The sequence below is a fragment of the Lissotriton vulgaris genome, chromosome 7 (genome assembly GCF_964263255.1).
Source record: "Lissotriton vulgaris chromosome 7, aLisVul1.2, whole genome shotgun sequence".
In the NCBI taxonomy this organism is placed as follows: domain Eukaryota; kingdom Metazoa; phylum Chordata; class Amphibia; order Caudata; family Salamandridae; genus Lissotriton; species Lissotriton vulgaris.
The window spans coordinates 779,745,338-779,764,184 of record NC_141695.1 but is presented as its reverse complement, the minus strand read 5'-3'; the positions used below and the strand labels follow the sequence as shown (position 1 = coordinate 779,764,184).

At 45.9% G+C, this 18,847-nt stretch overlaps 1 protein-coding gene across 4 annotated transcripts in view; it reads right to left on the bottom strand.

Moving 5' to 3' along the window:
- CEP131 (centrosomal protein 131) overlaps positions 1-16,422 on the bottom strand; it is a 448,463-nt gene extending 432,041 nt beyond the window's left edge. For 2 of the 4 annotated variants that reach the window (XM_086931022.1, XM_086931025.1), the window contains exons 1-2: positions 16,303-16,422; positions 15,072-15,453 (exon numbers count right to left, since the gene is read on the bottom strand). The gene's annotated coding sequence lies outside the window, so the exon portion shown is untranslated. Of the gene's footprint in view, positions 1-15,071; positions 15,454-16,302 lie in introns of those variants that run through there. The other 2 variants (XM_086931023.1, XM_086931024.1) reach the window with 1 other exon arrangement.
- Between the last annotated feature and the right edge of the window lie 2,425 nt (positions 16,423-18,847).

Here is an 18,847-nt window from a genome sequence, read left to right as displayed (position 1 = left end):
ACTGTGTTATCTATGACATCATGGAATGCCAGGGTGTTCCTCTAGCTCACTGTGCCTGTCTATTTCTTGCTGTGGCAGTTGGTCATCTGAGGCTGAGCTGCTAACAGCTGGCTCCTGGTGGGGTTTACCTTACATCTTAACCTGTCTATCTAATCTGGAAGGAACCTGCAATAAAGGATCTTAACTTACTAAGTGGACTCTGCATCTTTCCTTTATTACACTTCTCAACGTCAGTTCGACGTCTTCGTCCAGCTTCCTGGTTCCAACAAGATGCGCTGGTGAAAACGAAATTACGCACGCGCGGAAGTGCGCGTTGTTTCTTTTTAACCGCGCCCCCACCGCTGAGCCTTCTGGGACTTGTAGTCCCGAATCCTCGGCAAGCGCATCAGAAAGTTCATGACAACAATCAAGTAAGTCTTTCTTTTCTTCTTTCTGTAGGAGACAGTCTTCGTCTATTCCTTTCAAAATGGCAGTCCATAACTTCCGGTCCCTGGGTTCAAAACCCTTTCCAAGGTTACGCAATAGAACTTTACTCACCTCCTTTTGAAACAGTGTTTCTTCCTCCAAAATTTTACACAGAAATGTCCAACCTTATTTCCTTTGAAATGGAACATCTTCTCACCAAACAGGCACTTCAGATAACTTCTCTCAACCCCTCGGAATATCTCTGTTCTCTCTTTTTGGTTCAAAAGAAGAACAAACAAATTAGACCTGTGATCACTTTCAAGCATTTCAACTAATGTGTAGTTTATTGTCACTTCAAGATGGAAACTATTGTCCATCTCAGGGTCTACTTGAAGCAACACAACTGGATGGTCCACCTGGACTTTCAGGATGCTTATCCCATTCTCCCAGATCATAGAATGTTCCTCCAATTCAAGAGGCAGGGGCAGACCTATCATTTATCCTCTCTTCCTTTCAGCCTCTCATCAGCCCCATGATGTTTTACCAAACTGATGAAACCAGCTGTAGCATTCCTCAGGGCTCAAGGCATCAGGTTGATAATATACTTAGATAACATTCTCCTAATGAGTCAATCCATTATATCTCTACAGTCACAAATTCAAACTACCTAGGTGTTTTGATCACAGTGGCATAGGAAGAGGGGAGTGGGCTGTCCAGGCCGCATATGTTTTGGGGGTGGCAGCCCCCCCTCTTACCTGCGGTTGTCGCAGGGCAGCAAAGGCAGGAATCATCAGCAAACACCCTTACATATGGCCACAGTGGACAGCAAGAGCAGGAACCGCCCCGGGTGGCAAAAGGTCTAGCTACGCCACTGTTTGATCAATACAGAAAAGTCCATGCTAATACCATCAAAACAAATGAGAAAAATTGGGTTTCTAACAGATTATTCATCAGCCACCCTATATCTTTCTTCGACAAAAATAAAGACCATAAAATCATAAATGATTTAAACTCACCAAAAGTCTGTCATCTCTCTCAGATCCCTAGCAAGGATTGTAGATCTTCTCTCTTCATCTATTCAAGTAATATTTCCATGCCCTCTACATTATTGTGCCCCGCAAAGACTAAAAGATCAGTCTTTTGTGCAGGTCTCTAACATATACAGGCTCAGTAAATCTAGATGTGGATTCCCAAAGGGAACTTCAATTGTGGCTAGAATTTTTAGATGCCTGGAACGGCAAATCAATCTTTCAATCAGCCCAAGATCTTGTATTAGAATTAGATGCAAGCTGGACAGGTTGGGGTGCAGTTGTTGACTAATCTTGACTGAAGGTATATGGTCATGACAGGAGTCCAGATTGCACCAATTATTTTGAGATGCTTGCAGGCTCCTTTGCAATCAAAAGCCTCACAAAAGACAGGATGTGTTGCTTCATCCTTTTTCACATGGACAACATATCTGCTGTCAGGTACATCAATCATTTATGAGGAACAAAATCCAAGCCTTTGGCATAACTTGCTAAAGGTTTCTGGGAAATCTGTCTCCTAAACAAAATCTTTCTACACGTCGAATACTTACCAGGAGCCCTAAATTCAAAAGCAGACTGGCACTCTTGTTACCTCAGGAATTCAAGCGACTGGAAGCTTCATCCCATATCTTCAATTCTTTCCTTTCCTCATGGACCTTTTTGTCACCAGACTCAATCATCAACTTGCTCTATTCTTCAGTTGGAGTCCAGATCCCTGGGCATTGGCCTCAGATGCCTCCTTACAGGACTGGTCCCAGCTGGTGCTTCACTCCTTTCATCATGATAAAACAGAGTATTGTCTTAGGTCAGACGTCAAAAGGCAACTCTTGTCCTAGTGGTTCCCATTTGGTTCGAAGGGATGAACGAACAACTCTTCTCCCGCCTACAGGTCCTGCAAAATCAGGCAGCCAAACTGGTCTGCAATAAAGGCAAGCGAGACTCAGCATCTGCATGCCTCAGGAAACTTCACTGGCTACCGATGCACCAGAGGGCTACTTTCAAAATACTCTGCCATGCGCACAGAGCTCTTCATAAAACTGGCCCCACAATTCTCCAAGGGAAAATTGACTTCTATGTTCCCAACAGGAACCTAAGATCGAGTCACTCAGCTCTGGCCAAACCCAAGCTCATCCACAAAGTAAGAACAGGTGGACGCGCCTTCTCTTATCTGGCAGCCAAAAGGTGGAATAAGATACCTGTAGACCTCAGACACACCAATAACTACCTTCAGTTTCGGCAAAAATTTAAAACTCACCTCTTCCCCAAAAATGAATCCCCCAGGATAGCCCTCAGTAGTCTCCCTCGTTTTATAGCGCCGTGATATCCCATGGGATGAGTGTTGCGCTTTACAAATACTGGAAATAAAATAAATAAAATAAAAATACGCTCAAGTCTAATTTCCTAATCTTTTGGAACTGACCATGTATTTCCCTGTCCTTCTCCCATCCTTTCCATTCCATTCCTCCTTCAGGTAACCCGCACAATCTAGTTTTAGACAATTCCCTGGTTTTGTCAGCATGAAAGGTAATTGGTCATCTGAACCTTCACCTTTCATTTCGCCAGAAGCTACAAAATATATCGACAAATCCTGGGCTCCAAGAACAAGTAAGGCTGGTCTCTTTGGTCAATCTTGGTCTCTTTGGTCAAGCTGGTATATGGCAAAAACATCAATTCCCTTTCAGCATGTATAGTGTACATTGTTAATTTTCTCGCAGTCGAAGCCAGTAGTGTTAATCATACCATAAACCTTTAAATAACGGCCTTTTCTATCAACCATCCTTACGTCAATTGGAAACCAGTTGGTGAACATCTGTTTGTTTGTCGTATATTAAAGGGAGTCAAGTTTTGTAACCCTCCTACTCCAAAATACAGCACAATATGGGATGTAAATGTTGTTTTAAATTTGATTCGGCCATGGCCATATAATGATGAACTATCTCTGAAAAATGTATTCGTTAAACTGATCATATTGTTGTGCCTTATTTCCATTAAACGTCAATCAGATGTTAAGAGTTTAGATATGTCTCCCCACCAATTTACTACTACAGGTGTTCTCTTTACCATTCATAAACATACAAAGACTAATTTAACCTCAGTATTCTATCTATATTTTCCTCATTATCCCAATCTTTGTGTGGCACAATGACTCAACTTCTATGAACACAATACACTTTATCTCAGAACTAACTCCGATACCCAGCTCCTCTTCAGGAAACCCCACAAACCTGTTTCTTACTCTACTCTTGCCCACTGGGTTATCTCCCTTGTGGGTATGGATACTTTCTCTTTGGTGCCCATTCAGCTTTTTGGGCTGGCTCTCATCTGGAAGATAAGCGGAGATCAGCCAATTAGTCAATTTTCAATTCAATTCAAAGAAAACTTTATTCGGATTGCAAGAAATCCATAAAAGTCACATATTACATTAAAAAAGTACATGTTTAAAAATAGTTCAGACAATTTCCATGAATAATTAAAAAACTGCAATTGGTTTTTCAAGTATCAATGCAAACAATCAAAGTCAGATTATTAAAGTGCATATTAATGTGCATTCCAATTAGCTAGAATACTTAATGCGAGGGGGGCATTTTTTAGGCATGTAAACATTTCAGGGAGGTTCCATGGATTTCCGTGCATAGGAGATAACTTTCAGAAATGAGCTAGCACGGAAAATCAGTTCATCATTTTCTAATTTTAAAAGCAAAAAATATGATTGAATTAGGGAAACTGGTCTTTGTTTTTTAAAATATGGGACTAAAAACCACTTAATATATTTCATGAACAATTTACAATGGAAGAAGAAATGCGAGTCATTTTGCCTGCTGTGTCCGTCGCAGGGGCAGGGGCCAAGCTCATGTCCAGGATTCCTCGTGCTATGGCCCATGGGAAAGGAAAGTAAATATTTTAAAGATCCAGCTCTTAGGCGAAATAAAAGTGACCTTTCCCAGTTGGTCATGGGGAGTCTTAGGTATAGAGGTATTTGTTTTGGAGATAAGTCATTGATTATGTTAGTCACATAAAATTTGACAGTTTGTTTTTGTAGTTCTATCTCCAACCTCTTTTCCCTAAAGAGGGCATAGAGTTCAATTTGTGTGTCCTTTTTGTCCGTACTCTTAATCTGGGAAGGGTCGTTAAAAAGATGAGTTTTGCCAATGCTATCTAGGCTTTCCTTTGTTGCCCGAAGCCACGGTATGCTCATACCTTTATCACAGTTTAAACATTCGGACACAATTTCCTGTGTTAAGGTAGCACGTTCATTGGCCCAGATGGACAGCCAAAATATTGCAGGTCGCGTGGAAATAAAATCGGTTATATAGGGCAAGTTGAGCTCGGCGTGGCAGATATACCCAGAAGAGGATATTGGAGCTCCTAGAAGTTTTCTACATAGCCAGTTTTCTTCTGTCTGCAGGCTAGATGGACTCACTGTCCCCCAAATTTCTGCGCCATAGGTTGCAACCGGGACACATTGCAATTTATAAATTTTTACAATTGCCTCGGTTGTTTCTGACCTTTTTGGTCGTGGCAAGGCAAGGATTGAGTTTATGGCCTTTGAGAACTTGCCTGTGGCGTGGGCAAGATGCCCATTCCACAGGCCGTTCGCAGCAAAGACCATGCCTAAGTAGGGGAATGAGTTGGTGGAGTGTAACTTCTCTTGTCCAATCGAGATAGAGTTAAGTTGTTTGGCCCCTGGCCCACATGTCATGATAAATGATTTTTTAAAATTCACCTTCAAGTCCAGGTTCCCCATAAAATGTGCAAAACTCTTGACCAGGGCGCGGAGAGCATTTGGTGTTAGGCCCATGATCACCGCATCATCTGCGTAGAGGAGTGCGGGTAGCAGGTTCCCTTGAATTTTCGGGACATCCGTTGTTGTTTTTTTCAAGGAGTCGCTTAGTCCGTTTATATACATGATGAACAGCAGGGGTGCTAAAACGCACCCCTGTCGGACGCCTCTTTCTACCTTAATTGCCCCTGAAATTTCACCCTCCATTCCAATTCGTACCTGGGCTTTAGTGTCCACATGTAGGTAGGCTAGGAAGTGTACCAGAGGTTCATCAAGGCCGTGTGAGAGGAGTGTCGCCCACAACTTCGACCTATTCACTAGGTCGAATGCGGACGACAAGTCCATAAAGGCCAAGTAAATAGGAGAGGCCTTGGCTATGGTATATTTGCCTATTATGAGGTTGAGATTCAGGCACTGTTCTGTTGTCCCAACCTTGCTTCTGAAGCCCATCTGACATCTGTCCAGCACCCCTGTTTCTTCGGCCCAATCATTTACTCTGTTGTACAGCACCCGGCCCAAAATTTTCAGGGTGTTGTCTAGGAGTGAGATGGGCCTATAATTTGCGGGGTCAGATCTTTCGCCTTTTTTGTAAATAGGCACTATTGTGCTTGTTGACCAGGTAGCGGGGATGGCGCCTATCGATGCACTATTGAAAACATTTACCAGTATAGGCCCCCAAAATTCTGGTTTGTGTTTGATTAAGTCAATTGGGAAGCCGTCTGGCCCTGGCGCCTTGTTCCCCAGGCTTTGGTTGATGGCCAGAACGACCTCCCCCAGGGTTATATCCAATGGGCTCAGTTTGTCGTGGTTATGGACTTCTATGTGAGCAGCAGGATTGGCATATATTTTAGAGAAATGTTGCTCCCAATTCTGACTTGAGATAGTACAGCTGATTGGTGACAGTTGTTTCCCCATGTCCCGCATCTTCCTTACAGCGGGCCAAAAAGTTGCACTATTACCCACGGCAGCGGAAACTGAAAGTTCATTCCAATATTCCTCTATCATGGTGGCCTTCCTTATCCCTATGGCTGTTTTATAGGCTTGCCTGGCGGAACGTACATCTACTTGGTTCCTTGGTTTGGAATTAAGTGCCTTACGAAGAGCCTTATTTGCCCCTGAACAACAGCTGTCAAACCACCTAGGTTCGCCATTATTATTCCTGTAGGGGACTGTCAGTAGAGTCTTAATGACATGGCACAGATTTTCAAAGTCTTTAATTATTCTATGGTGGTTCCCATCGGCAAGTGAACAGGAGGCGATTGTTGGTTGATGATTATTTGTAATTGTATCCATAATGGCTCCGCAATTCACCCCTTTCCACTTTAACCTCAGGGTATCTGTTGATGTCATGATATCCCTTGCTCCCAAGGTGCGGGGGGGTGCTTGGATTGGGCCCACTCTTAAGCTAAGTTCCAATGCATTATGGTCTCCAAAGGCTGTCTCAACCACTCCTGCTTGGATGACTTTATCCAGTAGTTCCACAGACGTGAAGATGTAATCTACTGTGCTCGAGAAATCTCTCCCTCTAAAAGTTGGAATGTAAGCAGTATCGCTACTTATAAATGTATCCATTATATTTGATAGGGTGTGGGTATTTATGAAATTTTTCAGTTCATTCCCACGTTTAGTAGCCCTATCTAGTTGATTAGCGCCTGCTTTAGTTTCCGACAGTTTGGCATTGAAGTCTCCAGCTAGGATGATCCCATTATTTACACTGTTGTTTACTGATTCGGTTATTTTTGTAATGTTATCGAATAGCTCAATATAGTTCTTATTAGGGGTCGAGTGAAAGTCATTATTATAAAAGTTGATCAGATGTATCGGTGATCTACATGTGAACTCGATGATTTGAATGTTTCGGCTCTTGGTTGGTATTGGCTTAATGGTCCCCCCTAGAGTTATTCTGAACCCGATCAGCAAGCCTCCCATAGGGCGACCAAAGACTGGCTTTTGAGCGCAGATGCTGTAACATTCAAAACCCTCTATGGCTATTTCAGAGGTGGCCCATGTCTCTTGTAACATTATAATATCTTTGTTAGATATAAATTTTAACCATTCCTGGTCCGACACCCGTTGTTGGAGTCCGGCTACATTCCAGCTGATGATTGTTAACATACTATTAGGGTTTTTGTGGGTATATGGATCTGAGGGGTTGGATGTTTCACAACCTGTGGTATAGTCCATAGCTTGACCTTTCCTTGCTAGTGGCAGCCTATGATGGTTTTGGGCCAATTGGGTGCTTAGGTTCTCCTTATCGTACAGCTCTGTGATTTTATCTGACTCATCGTGGCAACCCAGTTTTATTCCCTCCAGTTCAGTATTCTGCAGCCCCGGTGGTGAAGGGAGTCAATCAACCATCTCAAGGCTGCTGAATCTATTGAAGACTGGTATGCCCCCATAGGCATCTCTGCTTAGTGTGTTTCTATGGGGGTGCCTGTGATTATCTAGCCCCCACTCACCCCAGTTATTTCCCACATCTTCTTGCCCCGCCTGGCACCAGTTTCTTTCAAAGGTATGGTCGTACTGGTTGAATCTCCTAGATGGATAGAAGAATGAGAGGTGCCTTGTTTCTATACCTTCGCTATACCCCTCACTTCTCCATGAACAAATATGTTCTACTGTGCGTGGGTCGTCAAAGTTAACAATCACACAGTCACCATGTGTTTTCTGTGTTTCGCGGCCCACCCACGGTACTCTTCTGACTGTTAGGATTTTACTCCTGCAGTATGGGGGTAGGGGTCTGTTATTGTTTAACCAGAAGCTGACTTTATTTAAAAGAGACCAGGTAGGCTCTTCGATATTGTCCGGTGTCTCGGGGACTCCCGTCATTACCACTACGTATGGGCTAGATCCGGGGGGCAAGTTGGCATGAAATCTTCCATGATTTCCTTTATTCTTGTCCCTATGATTACTAGTGGTATCCCCCTTCAGTTGTGTTGGGTTGGGTTGTTTCCCCCGTGGGATTGTATTTGAGGTTGATGGGTTTGTTTGTTTCGGAGCTTCTTTCGGAGGTGGGGTTGGCTTGTGTATGTTACTAAGAACTGTGGCTGGTTTCTTCACAGCTTGCCCCGAGGGAGGTTGGATATGTGATTTTGCTGCCGCTAAGACTGGTGTGTCTTTGGTTGGTGGGCTTTTGACTAGGGCACTTAATTCGTTAAGTTGTTTTTCCATATTCCCTAGCCTTTTTTCAATAGTAGCAAGATGGGCAGATATGATTTCCCCAACCTTTTTTATAAGTTGGTTTGTTGTTGAGCAATCTTCTGATAGCCCCTCCTTAAGGGCCGGGCCTCCTTTGTGACCTGACCCTACATTAGATTTCTTGTTAGCCTTTTTTTGGTTATTGGGTGGATTTTTCCCTTGCTTACTCTGGGAAAGAGGGCTTCCAATAGGTGCGTTTGAGCCTTTGGGCTGCTTCTGTTTCTGTATGGCTCCTTCCCTTAACCCTCGTAATGCTCTTGAGGTAGGGGTTGAATCCACAAGAGTATGTATAGTGGTCACATCTCGAGGAGGGGAAGAGTTATTAGCCATCGGGTCAAGGTCTGTAGACGTAATTGGGTCTGTGGCTTGGTCACATGTAATGTCTGCTATTAAGGTAGGAGGTAGTTGGGATTCTACAATAGATATTATGCCCGAACTCTCTGGAAGACTCGTTGTTGGAATAGAGTTAGTGACGAAATCCAGTTGTGTATTAAAGTTATCAGTAATGTCTAAATTAGGCGATTTCTCCAGGCTCCGTAATGAGTCTGAGAGCAGTTGTGTTACTGATAAGTCCACGGTGTTAGGTATAGTGTGGATCTCTGCACTGGCACTAAGTCCGGGGACGCCATCAGCAAGATTGTTCCTATTGGGGGTGTTTGCTGTGGCAAGGAGACCCAAGGAAGAACGTTTGGCTTGGGCCAGTTCCAAGGAGACTCTTCGCTCCAATAAGGATATTCCTTGATCAATTGCTTCATTGGCCCTGAAGATGAAATTATCAATTGGCCCAGTAACTTTTCCTGCTCCTGCAGCAGTCTTGCTACGACTACCCCTTGTGGACATTGCAGAGAGAGTAGGAGTTTGATCGCCGATTTGGGCAGTGTATATCAAGATCTTAATCTTACTCGCGGGATGTTCGAGATTGGTGGATGTCAGCGGGGTGGCTCGTCCCGTCCTCTGTCGTCCTCGGACGGCCTCAGACGGCCCGCCCTTTGCCCGGGCTTCGCCCCGGGCGTCCCGCTCGCGTCCCACGACGCTGAGGGCTTCCTGTTTTGTAATGCCCCTCCCGGCGCGTTTACCGCGTCGGGGAACGCGCCGCCGCTGAGCCTGATGGGATTTGTAGTCCCTAGGCGGCGGCGCGACTGGTGGCGGGAAGTGCAGGTCCGCTGGTAGGTCCCTGTGCGCTCTCCCAAGCTGGCGCTGTCAGGTAGGGTGGTGTTTCGCTGGTTGCCTCTGTGCCTCTGTGCCTCTAGGGTAGAAAATGCCTCCCCCCGCTCCACCGAGGGCTTCCTGTTTTGTAATGCCCCTCCCGGCGCGTTTACCGCGTCGGGGAACGCGCCGCCGCTGAGCCTGATGGGATTTGTAGTCCCTAGGCGGCGGCGCGACTGGTGGCGGGAAGTGCAGGTCCGCTGGTAGGTCCCTGTGCGCTCTCCCAAGCTGGCGCTGTCAGGTAGGGTGGTGTTTCGCTGGTTGCCTCTGTGCCTCTGTGCCTCTAGGGTAGAAAATGCCTCCCCCCGCTCCACCGAGGGCTTCCTGTTTTGTAATGCCCCTCCCGGCGCGTTTGCCGCGTCGGGGAACGCGCCGCCGCTGAGCCTGATGGGATTTGTAGTCCCTAGGCGGCGGCGCGACTGGTGGCGGGAAGTGCAGGTCCGCTGGTAGGTCCCAGTGCGCTCTCCCAAGCTGGCGCTGTCAGGTAGGGTGGTGTTTCGCTGGTTGCCTCTGTGCCTCTGTGCCTCTAGGGTAGAAAATGCCTCCCCCCGCTCCACCGAGGGCTTCCTGTTTTGTAATGCCCCTCCCGGCGCGTTTACCGCGTCGGGGAACGCGCCGCCGCTGAGCCTGATGGGATTTGTAGTCCCTAGGCGGCGGCGCGACTGGTGGCGGGAAGTGCAGGTCCGCTGGTAGGTCCCTGTGCGCTCTCCCAAGCTGGCGCTGTCAGGTAGGGTGGTGTTTCGCTGGTTGCCTCTGTGCCTCTGTGCCTCTGGACTGAGGAAGCATGCTCTCACTGCAGTGCCAATTAGTCCAATTAGTCCAATGATTCTGTTTTTTGCACCTTCTGTTGTAAACCTGCTGAAACTGCTTCTACTATAGTGATAAATATGCTTTAAAGAAGCATAATAGGAGCCCCCGGTCTTGCCATAAAATGTAGATTTAGCTAGTAACTTATAAAGGAAAATCTTAATTTTATTAACTACACGGAGTATTATCCTACCGCCACATGCTCTCAATTTGTTCTCCGTTTTCCTCCCCAACAGCTACTTCAGCTCCAGCATCTCTTCATGGATTTGCCAAGTGCTCATCTTCAACTCCAGTCACACCTGGACGTTTGGATTTTCATCCTGCTCTCTCTTGATGACACCTGCCTTTGTAGACTTTTGCCAAGAGGTGTTTGCTCTTTCTTTAGTCATTTCAATTGTGGTTTCTATTTTACCTTTAACATTTATCTTTGCCCTCTCACACAAGAAAAGAGGTCTGTTCACAATCAAGTTAGGTACTATACACAGAGCTGCCATTCCATTGGTTTTTAGATCGAGCCTAGCGGCAGTACTCATGCGCTGCTCGCTCTGCAAGAATTCTGTAGTAGAGTATGGGAGAGAAGCCTCGTCCACTCTCCTCCCATATTTTTCATTGGCTTGTGTCATTGTCTTTCGTAAATGCTGCCTTCGGATTCATTAATAGGCTTGTTAGTCCCTCCTTAGAACGCCTTGTCTTCATTTGTACCCTTCCATGATGACTGACCCTTTCACTTTGGTTGTTACAAGGGACCTGGTATTTAGTCTGTAAGCACTATTTACTATATTGAGTTTCTCTTACTATAGGCTGGACATGCACTACTTCAGCTGAAACCGCTGGTGTTTAAGCAGCACGGCCGACCCCATAACACGGGCGCCTGCTTTCAACCACTTTAACCCGGCATTATTATGTGTCTGTTTCACACCCCCAAGTAAAATGGATTGAGAAATGATTACAAAAGTCAGGTGAATGCTACGTAGCACATAATCCTGTGCTAATGGGCTGAAGCTGACAACAGCACATCTGTGTTACATGTCATCTGTACTAAAGCCTGTTTCATTAACACCACCACCACCAATACAGCCACCCCGAATACCCCCACCACCGCAAATACCACCACCAGTAATACCATCACCTCACCCGCAATACCGCCAACACCACCAATACCACCACCAATACCAACACCACCAATACCACCACCATAAATACCACCAATGCCAGTACCACTACCAATACCACCAATACACCTCCACCACCCCATCACTGTCGCCAATACCACAGCCACCAATACCACAGCCACAACCATCAATACCACCAAACCAATTCCACCAACAAACCAATACCACAAACAAACCAATACCACAAACAAACCAATACCACCAACAAACCAATACCACCAACAAACCAATACCACCAACAAACCAATACCACCAACAAACCAATACCTCTACCAATACCACTACCAATACCACCACTATAACCACTATCACACCTACCAATACCACCACCAGCAATACCACCTCCACCAGCAATACCACCAACAATCCAATACCACCAACAATCCAATACCACCAACAATCCAATACCACCAACAATCCAATACCACCAAACCAATACCACCAACAAACCAATACCACCAACAAACCAATACCACCAACAAACCAATACCACCAACAAACTAATATCTTTAGTCAATTTTCCTTGACTGCTGCTATTCAATTAAAGCAAGATTAGAAGGCAAAAATACTCGCCATGGTGTCTGTAATAAAATTAAGACTTTCCTTACAGAATTATTCAGAAAATCTACATTATCCGCAGGAGTGCTGAGCAAATAGCTAAAGATGCAACTTTGAGAACTGGGCACAATACTCCAGGTGTGGACACAATACTGCTCACACTGGCTCTAAAACCTGGCTCAGTACATGTGCTGATCCTCATCCATGACTGTTTGGTTAGAACACAACCGCATATTTTCTGCTGGCTAAACCGCTCCATGTGCACCACAATACTCCTCTTGCTCTGGTTGTCTGGGTGTTTCCCCAAGCTGAGATCGTCAAGATTTTGTAAGAACCCTCGCCAGTCCTCCCATCATGCACTGCTTGTCAGGACGTCTGTCGCAAGCAAAGGGCTGTGCATCTGGCTGCTTCGACTTCCTTAGCTGCACCATCTTCTGAGCAATTTGTACTCATTAGTACAAATAAATTCCTCGCCTCGTTTTTAAACTGAACTACAACATAAACACGAACAGCTGTCCTCTGGGTCACAGCAGCACCCCTCCACCCCCATGATGACATTCTCTTCCCATATAAATAGTTCCCACTAGGCCTGCAAATCCCATAGCTCAGGGGACTGCGCACACAACGCTGTCTAGGGAAACAACCGGCATCAAGTAAAGGTGTCCAAGAAGCTTCTTCAGGGCAGTGAGGTGGCAGCTCGGGAGGAGGAACGCACATGTGAAGCTTTGTTTATAAGCCTGAGAAACAGAGGCGTCGGTTGCCATGAGATACAAACTGCAAGCACTGTGCACCATACATTGAGCAAGAGAGCAGGCACTGGTGCGACAGTACATACTTGGAAGCTGACGTGAAAGAGCAGCAGCAATAAACACATGAAAGAAAAGATAGTATGTATCGTCCATCAGCCTGACAGAAAAAGAGTAGAACATGTTTGTCAGGCTAATAGATCAGAAGTGGAAAATCTCTTTTTATATTTTTTATTGGGCCCCCTATATAAACGCAGGATTTTGCAAGGGTTGCCCAAAGCAGTTGAGCAGCTGTGAACCAGCAATTCAACCATTGAGGACGTAATTATAATAATAATCCACATTTGTAAAGAGCGAACAATCACCCGTAAGGGTCTCTAGGCGCTGGATCCTTCGGGAAGATTAAGCAAGCCCAGAGTCACATGGTGCTGGGCTAACCTGCCGCCGGAGCCGGGGATCGAACCGTGATCCCCAGATTCCAGCGTCAGTTGCCCTGGCCGCGGCACCACACCTCTCCCTGGCTCTCTTGACACAACTGGCTCTCTTGACACAACCTGCTACAGCTTCCCAGGGAAAGAAACATTGTTAATAACATACATACATGGATTTCCCTCTTAGATGGGACCATGGTTCCACTTGGAGGCTCAAAAGCATCTGTCCAACTAACAATTCTGTTTTCTAGCTCAGGAATGGGACTCAGGTGAGCATTGGCTGACACTTCCTATGAATAATGGACTGTTAGTACCCAACTGTAATGGCCCTAAGGGAACTGCCCAGACCTTTTGATACTGTGGACCAACCAGTTCAGTAAGACTGCATCAGTCTTGGTCTGCGGGCAAGGCCTTCGACTGGTTCAAAGTGTTCTAGAGAGGAGGATCTTCAGATGGTGCGAATTGGATTTCAAACACCTCTTGCACCAACAATGTGCTGGTTTAAACAGATCACACCATCACCGGTGACACCCATCATATATTTAGCCTGTCTCCTACAAGTATGACAAGATATTTGAGTGAACCCACTGTCTTAGCAGACGATACTCAACTGCGGTTGACAGAATCTCTAGAACACGCCTCCTTTAACCTCCCTGAGGTCTCCATCTGATCTCGTGTGATGTAACCCAGCTTTTAATGTCTGATCTTGCTTGGTCACTTGACATAAAATGTTAAGTCATGGATTGCTAGTGTAAATTGCTGCATGCGTCAACGCTGCCAGAGGTATCTGGTAGATAGTAGAAGCCAATCTGTTAGTAGCTCGCTCCAGGTGTGGTCCTGAGATTTCTTGTGCCCTAAGGTTATACTTAAACTGGAAGAATGCCATACCCCGCGTGGCTAGCTGATGTCTTGCTCTCTCCCCACAATAGGCAGATACCCTTCATTCTTCAAGGGCTGCAATCTCATTGGACGGTCAAAATAGGTTACAACAGAATACCACTGGAACCAAGATCATCCTTCTAAGTTGAAAAGGAGGCCCCTTTCTAGCTAACAGAACTATCTATGCCTCCCTGGGCCAGGACAACACAATCAGCAGACTACAAAGGCATGTATTTGGTTGTCACAGACAGTGTTAGATCCTTACCCCACAAACCTCCACGGTGTGTGGATAGAGCACCTGCCAATGATCTTTGTTGAGCAGGACTATTATGTCCTCAACCCCCAGCACTGGGTTATCACGTTATGTAACTCCCATGTGTCGCACATTCATCACTATGTGCCGGGCTGTGGGATACCGAACTAGAAGGCATGCATCACTGTTTATCCAGCTGCTGTACACATGGCCTGCATACTTCACTCTTTATCCAGTTGCCCGACACAACATTTAGATTCTCTGCTATTTATCAGCCTGGGTGGCTTGCATTATGCATTAAACCCTTTAAAGCTACTCCACTTATACACAACTTAAAGACAATAGAGAATAAAATAGAATGTCCACCAAGTTATACGGCTGCCTGACAAACAGCTCGGATTCTCCGGTCTTTATTCGGCTTTGGGGGTATAGGAACACATTAATTTTTCATCTGGCTGCTCAAAACTAAGTGGGATTTTTTTTCTTTCTGACGGCTCTACGAGAATGTGAAGGTTTGTTTATGATGCAAATGAAACTTTCTTATAAAAAAAAAAACAATCCCCACGCGAGTGCCTAACACACACACACACCCACACACTCTTCTTACCTCACTGGTCAAGGGATCCCTCGGAAAAATGCAGAAATATAATCTCCGGGGGAGGCAGGCTTCCTGCTCGGCGCCTCTCTCGCTACATTCGAAAAGGCCGCCAGTGAAACTCCCAGCATCCAGAGGAAGGGGTCAGAGTGCCATGGGGTCTGCGGGGTCACTGCCGAGGCAGCATTCAGCAGACAAGTATATAAATCCGGAAAGAAAAGGCTCCCAGAACTCCACAAAAGGAGTGCCAACAATAAGATCCTCCTGAGAACGTCTGTGTGCTCCAGTCAAAAGTCCAGTGGTTACAACTGTAAATCCAAATCAGTGAGTTTTTAACTGTAGTCCAAAAGCCATGTGCCGCGGAGAAAGGGTTTCCAAATTCAAGTTTCGCTGCCTGCAAAACAAAAAATACGTTAAAAGACAGCCTTTCTTTAAACTTGGGTCCGAGTAGAAGAGTGCCTTGGATGGAGCTAAGACACGGGCATCCTCGTAACGGGAAAGGCACCAGCGTCCCCCTCTCACAGAAGTTGCACTGTAAGACGCTCGGTTTACCCCATTGGCGCTACTTTTATGCCGCATCGCTCAACCTCTTTCCCTCTCCAGTCTTTTCCCTGCACCCCTCTATTTCTTTCTCCTGCACCCCTCAGAAGAAACGAGGGGCTCTAAACTGCTTGTGCCTTCCACACACCTCCTCCATTCTTCTAGCAGCCGGCTCGATAACCTGCACCAGGCCATCTTAAAGCTCACTGAAGCCCTGTGGCAGTCCTATAGAAACATCTTACATACAGTCAGCACCAGGCACTGAAATAGGCAGTTTCATATATCGCCCAAGTGTTGCAGTTTTGGGCATCTCCATGTGACGTAAATGCCTGCTATTTATTGTCCAATTAAAAGGCATCCCTTGTGAAGCTCTCGGTACCACCGAAACAGTGATCTGCACACCCCTGAAGGGTCGCTGCACCAGTCAACACTTCGCCTCCCACTGACATCACTCTAGCACCCCTCGGAGGCTTCTGCTTCCCCTCGCACCCATCTAGTCCCCTCTGCATCTATTGCCATCTGTTGCCACTCATCTGTTGCCCCCGCAAAACCTTGAATTCCTCTGTACTCGATCAAGTGCTACGGGCAGCCATCTACTACCTTCCAGAGCCCCAGAAACGCTTGGCAGGGCTTTGCACTCCTTTAGCTGGCCGCTGCACCCCTCTAACAGTTACAGATCGCGCAGTGGCGCTTTTTCGCTTACCTCTGCTGCTCCCGCACCTCTCTTCTGAGTGGCAGTTTTTTTACTCTCCCTCACCTTCGTTAAAACTGACAATGAAGCAGACACAGATACTTTGTAGCAACCAACACAGAGCGCCCTGACAACCAGATCCCGCCCCTTCCCCACATGTAATTGGCTAAAGGCGCTGCCTGTTTAGTACAGTTTAGAACAGGATTCGGTGAATCTGGCTTTCCATCCGAGGAGTGTGGGCGGGTTTAAAGAAGAGCGGTTGAGGAAGCAGAAAGGCGGGACTAGCATTCCCAGCTCACTGTTTTGTCTGCAGGAGAACGGCTGGGGGAGGAACATGTGCGAAAGGAGGAGGGCAGGGGAGAAAGAGGCACAAGAAGAACTACTGAAAAAAAAGAACACACGTGGTGGGGGAAATGTGAGGAGAAGATAGAGGAATGGATAAAAGGCGCTGGGATAAGGAGATATGTGCCAGAAAGATAGATGAAGAAGAGTAAAAGAGTGGGCAAAAAAACAAGCATTGGCAAAGTCTATAAGACTATTGGCTTTGCTAATGTTAATTTTGTCTTTTTAGCCATTTTTTTATGTTGAATTATTTTTCTTGAAAATTCAAATAGCGATACCAAAAGACAGAACATTATCTGAAGAAATACATACATCAAAGAATATTGCAATTTTAAGAGATATACTTCTGTAATAAAAATATTGTTTTGTTATTTTATACAAAAAGAAAGACGAATTTGAGAGAAAAAAGAGTAAGGGGAGGAGCAAAACAGAATGAGAAGGAGAAAAGAAGTGGGAGAAGTAACAGAAGAGAAGAAATGTACTGATGAGTGCGCGGAAAGAAAGGCAGTAAAAGGTAACCATACAATTCAGATTTAATCTTCTGATGTAACACCAATGAAGAAACAGTATGTTTTCTATGTTCCATATCAAGCAAGAGGACAAGGATAGTGATCTCCTAATATGCATCAGATTAACCTAAGTATACTGTCCTGTGTGCAAAACCAGAGTGGTACGATCTCTAGCTGTCTGCAGGTTTTTAGGAGCGTGTGCTTTTAGGAACAATTTCCCTCACTCACCCGAAGGTGACATGCTTCATCATAGGGCTGTGCTCCACTTCAGGCCGGCACTGCAATGCCCGACGGGCCCTGCATGGGGCACTTTACCAGAGATATTTTTCAAAATGCCTGATGAACAAAGCTGGACTGTGAGTAATATAGCCAGAAAGTGAGAAGATTGACAAAAGTGTGAGGCTGAAATCAGCTTTTGACCATATGTATCAATATATTTAATGAAAACTCACTGGTCCATGATGAGATTGAAATAAAAGTGACGGAGAAATCAGGAAATCATGCACCCTGTCTCTGTTTTCAATAGTTGAGGGCCTTCTCTTGGATTCCGGCTTCTTGGAGGCGTGTCTTTAGTGTGTGGTGGCAAACTGTGTCGAAGGCGGCTGACAGGTCCAGGAGGATGAGGACTGATGTTTCGCCATTGCCTAGTTGGTGCCTGATGTCGTCTGTGGCGGCGATGAGGGCTGTCTCGGTGCTGTGGTTTCTTCTGAATCCGGACTGGGTCGGGTCTAAGATGTTATTGTCCTCGAGATGGCGGGTCAGTTGTATGTTGACGATTTTCTCGATGAACTTTGCTGGGAACGGGAGCAGGGAGATGGGCCGGAAGTTGTTGAGGTTCTTGGGGTCTGCCTTGGGCTTCTTGAGGAGGGCGTTGATCTCGGCGTGCTTCCAGCTTTCTGGGAATGTAGATGTCTCGAAGGAGATATTGATGACTTTCCGTAGTTGGGGTGCAATGGTTGCGTCTGCTTTGTTTTTTTGTTTTTTTTTAATTTTTAAAACCTTTATTGAAGAAGTGCACACAGCTATTCAGTCTGACATCCCGGAGGCAAGGCAGCATCGTGAATTAGAAGAGCAATAGTGCAAGAGCGTTTAACACAGTACTGTGAAGGTTGTTTTTATATTTTATAAATAGAAGGAACATTAGAACAAGGAATGAAGAAGACGCCAAGGGCGTCAAAGAGTGGCAATGGAGCAGGGAAAGCCTACGAGGTGCCGGAGCGGGGAAGGGAGCAGCGTACACTTGAACACAAATACAGAAGAGTAAAGCAGGATATAGGGGGGGAGAAGGAAGAAACAGGATTCAGCAGTGTATCATAAAGCAGTTGGTGTCACAGGTTATGGCGACAAATGTTCCTCCAGAGAAACAGGTTCAGGGGGCAAGCAAATATCTCCCCTTTAAGCATTCCAAGCCCCCCATACTTTCGACCACTTTCTTGGCTTACCCCTGGCAATGTAGACTGTCTTTTCCCTAAACATACACCAATCCATGTTGGCTTTCCATTGTACCACCAGGGGAGCCGTCGCAGACCCCCATTTCTGCGCAATGTCGTGTTTAGTCACCATGTTGCCAAGGGTCACCCACTGCGTCTGAGCCACATTATGATCGGAGGGCTCCCAGATGTTGAGGAGGCATCTCCTAGCTTCCGCAGTCGCCACTACCCCAGTCACCTCTTCCATGACCCGATGCACCCGTCTCCAGTAGGAAG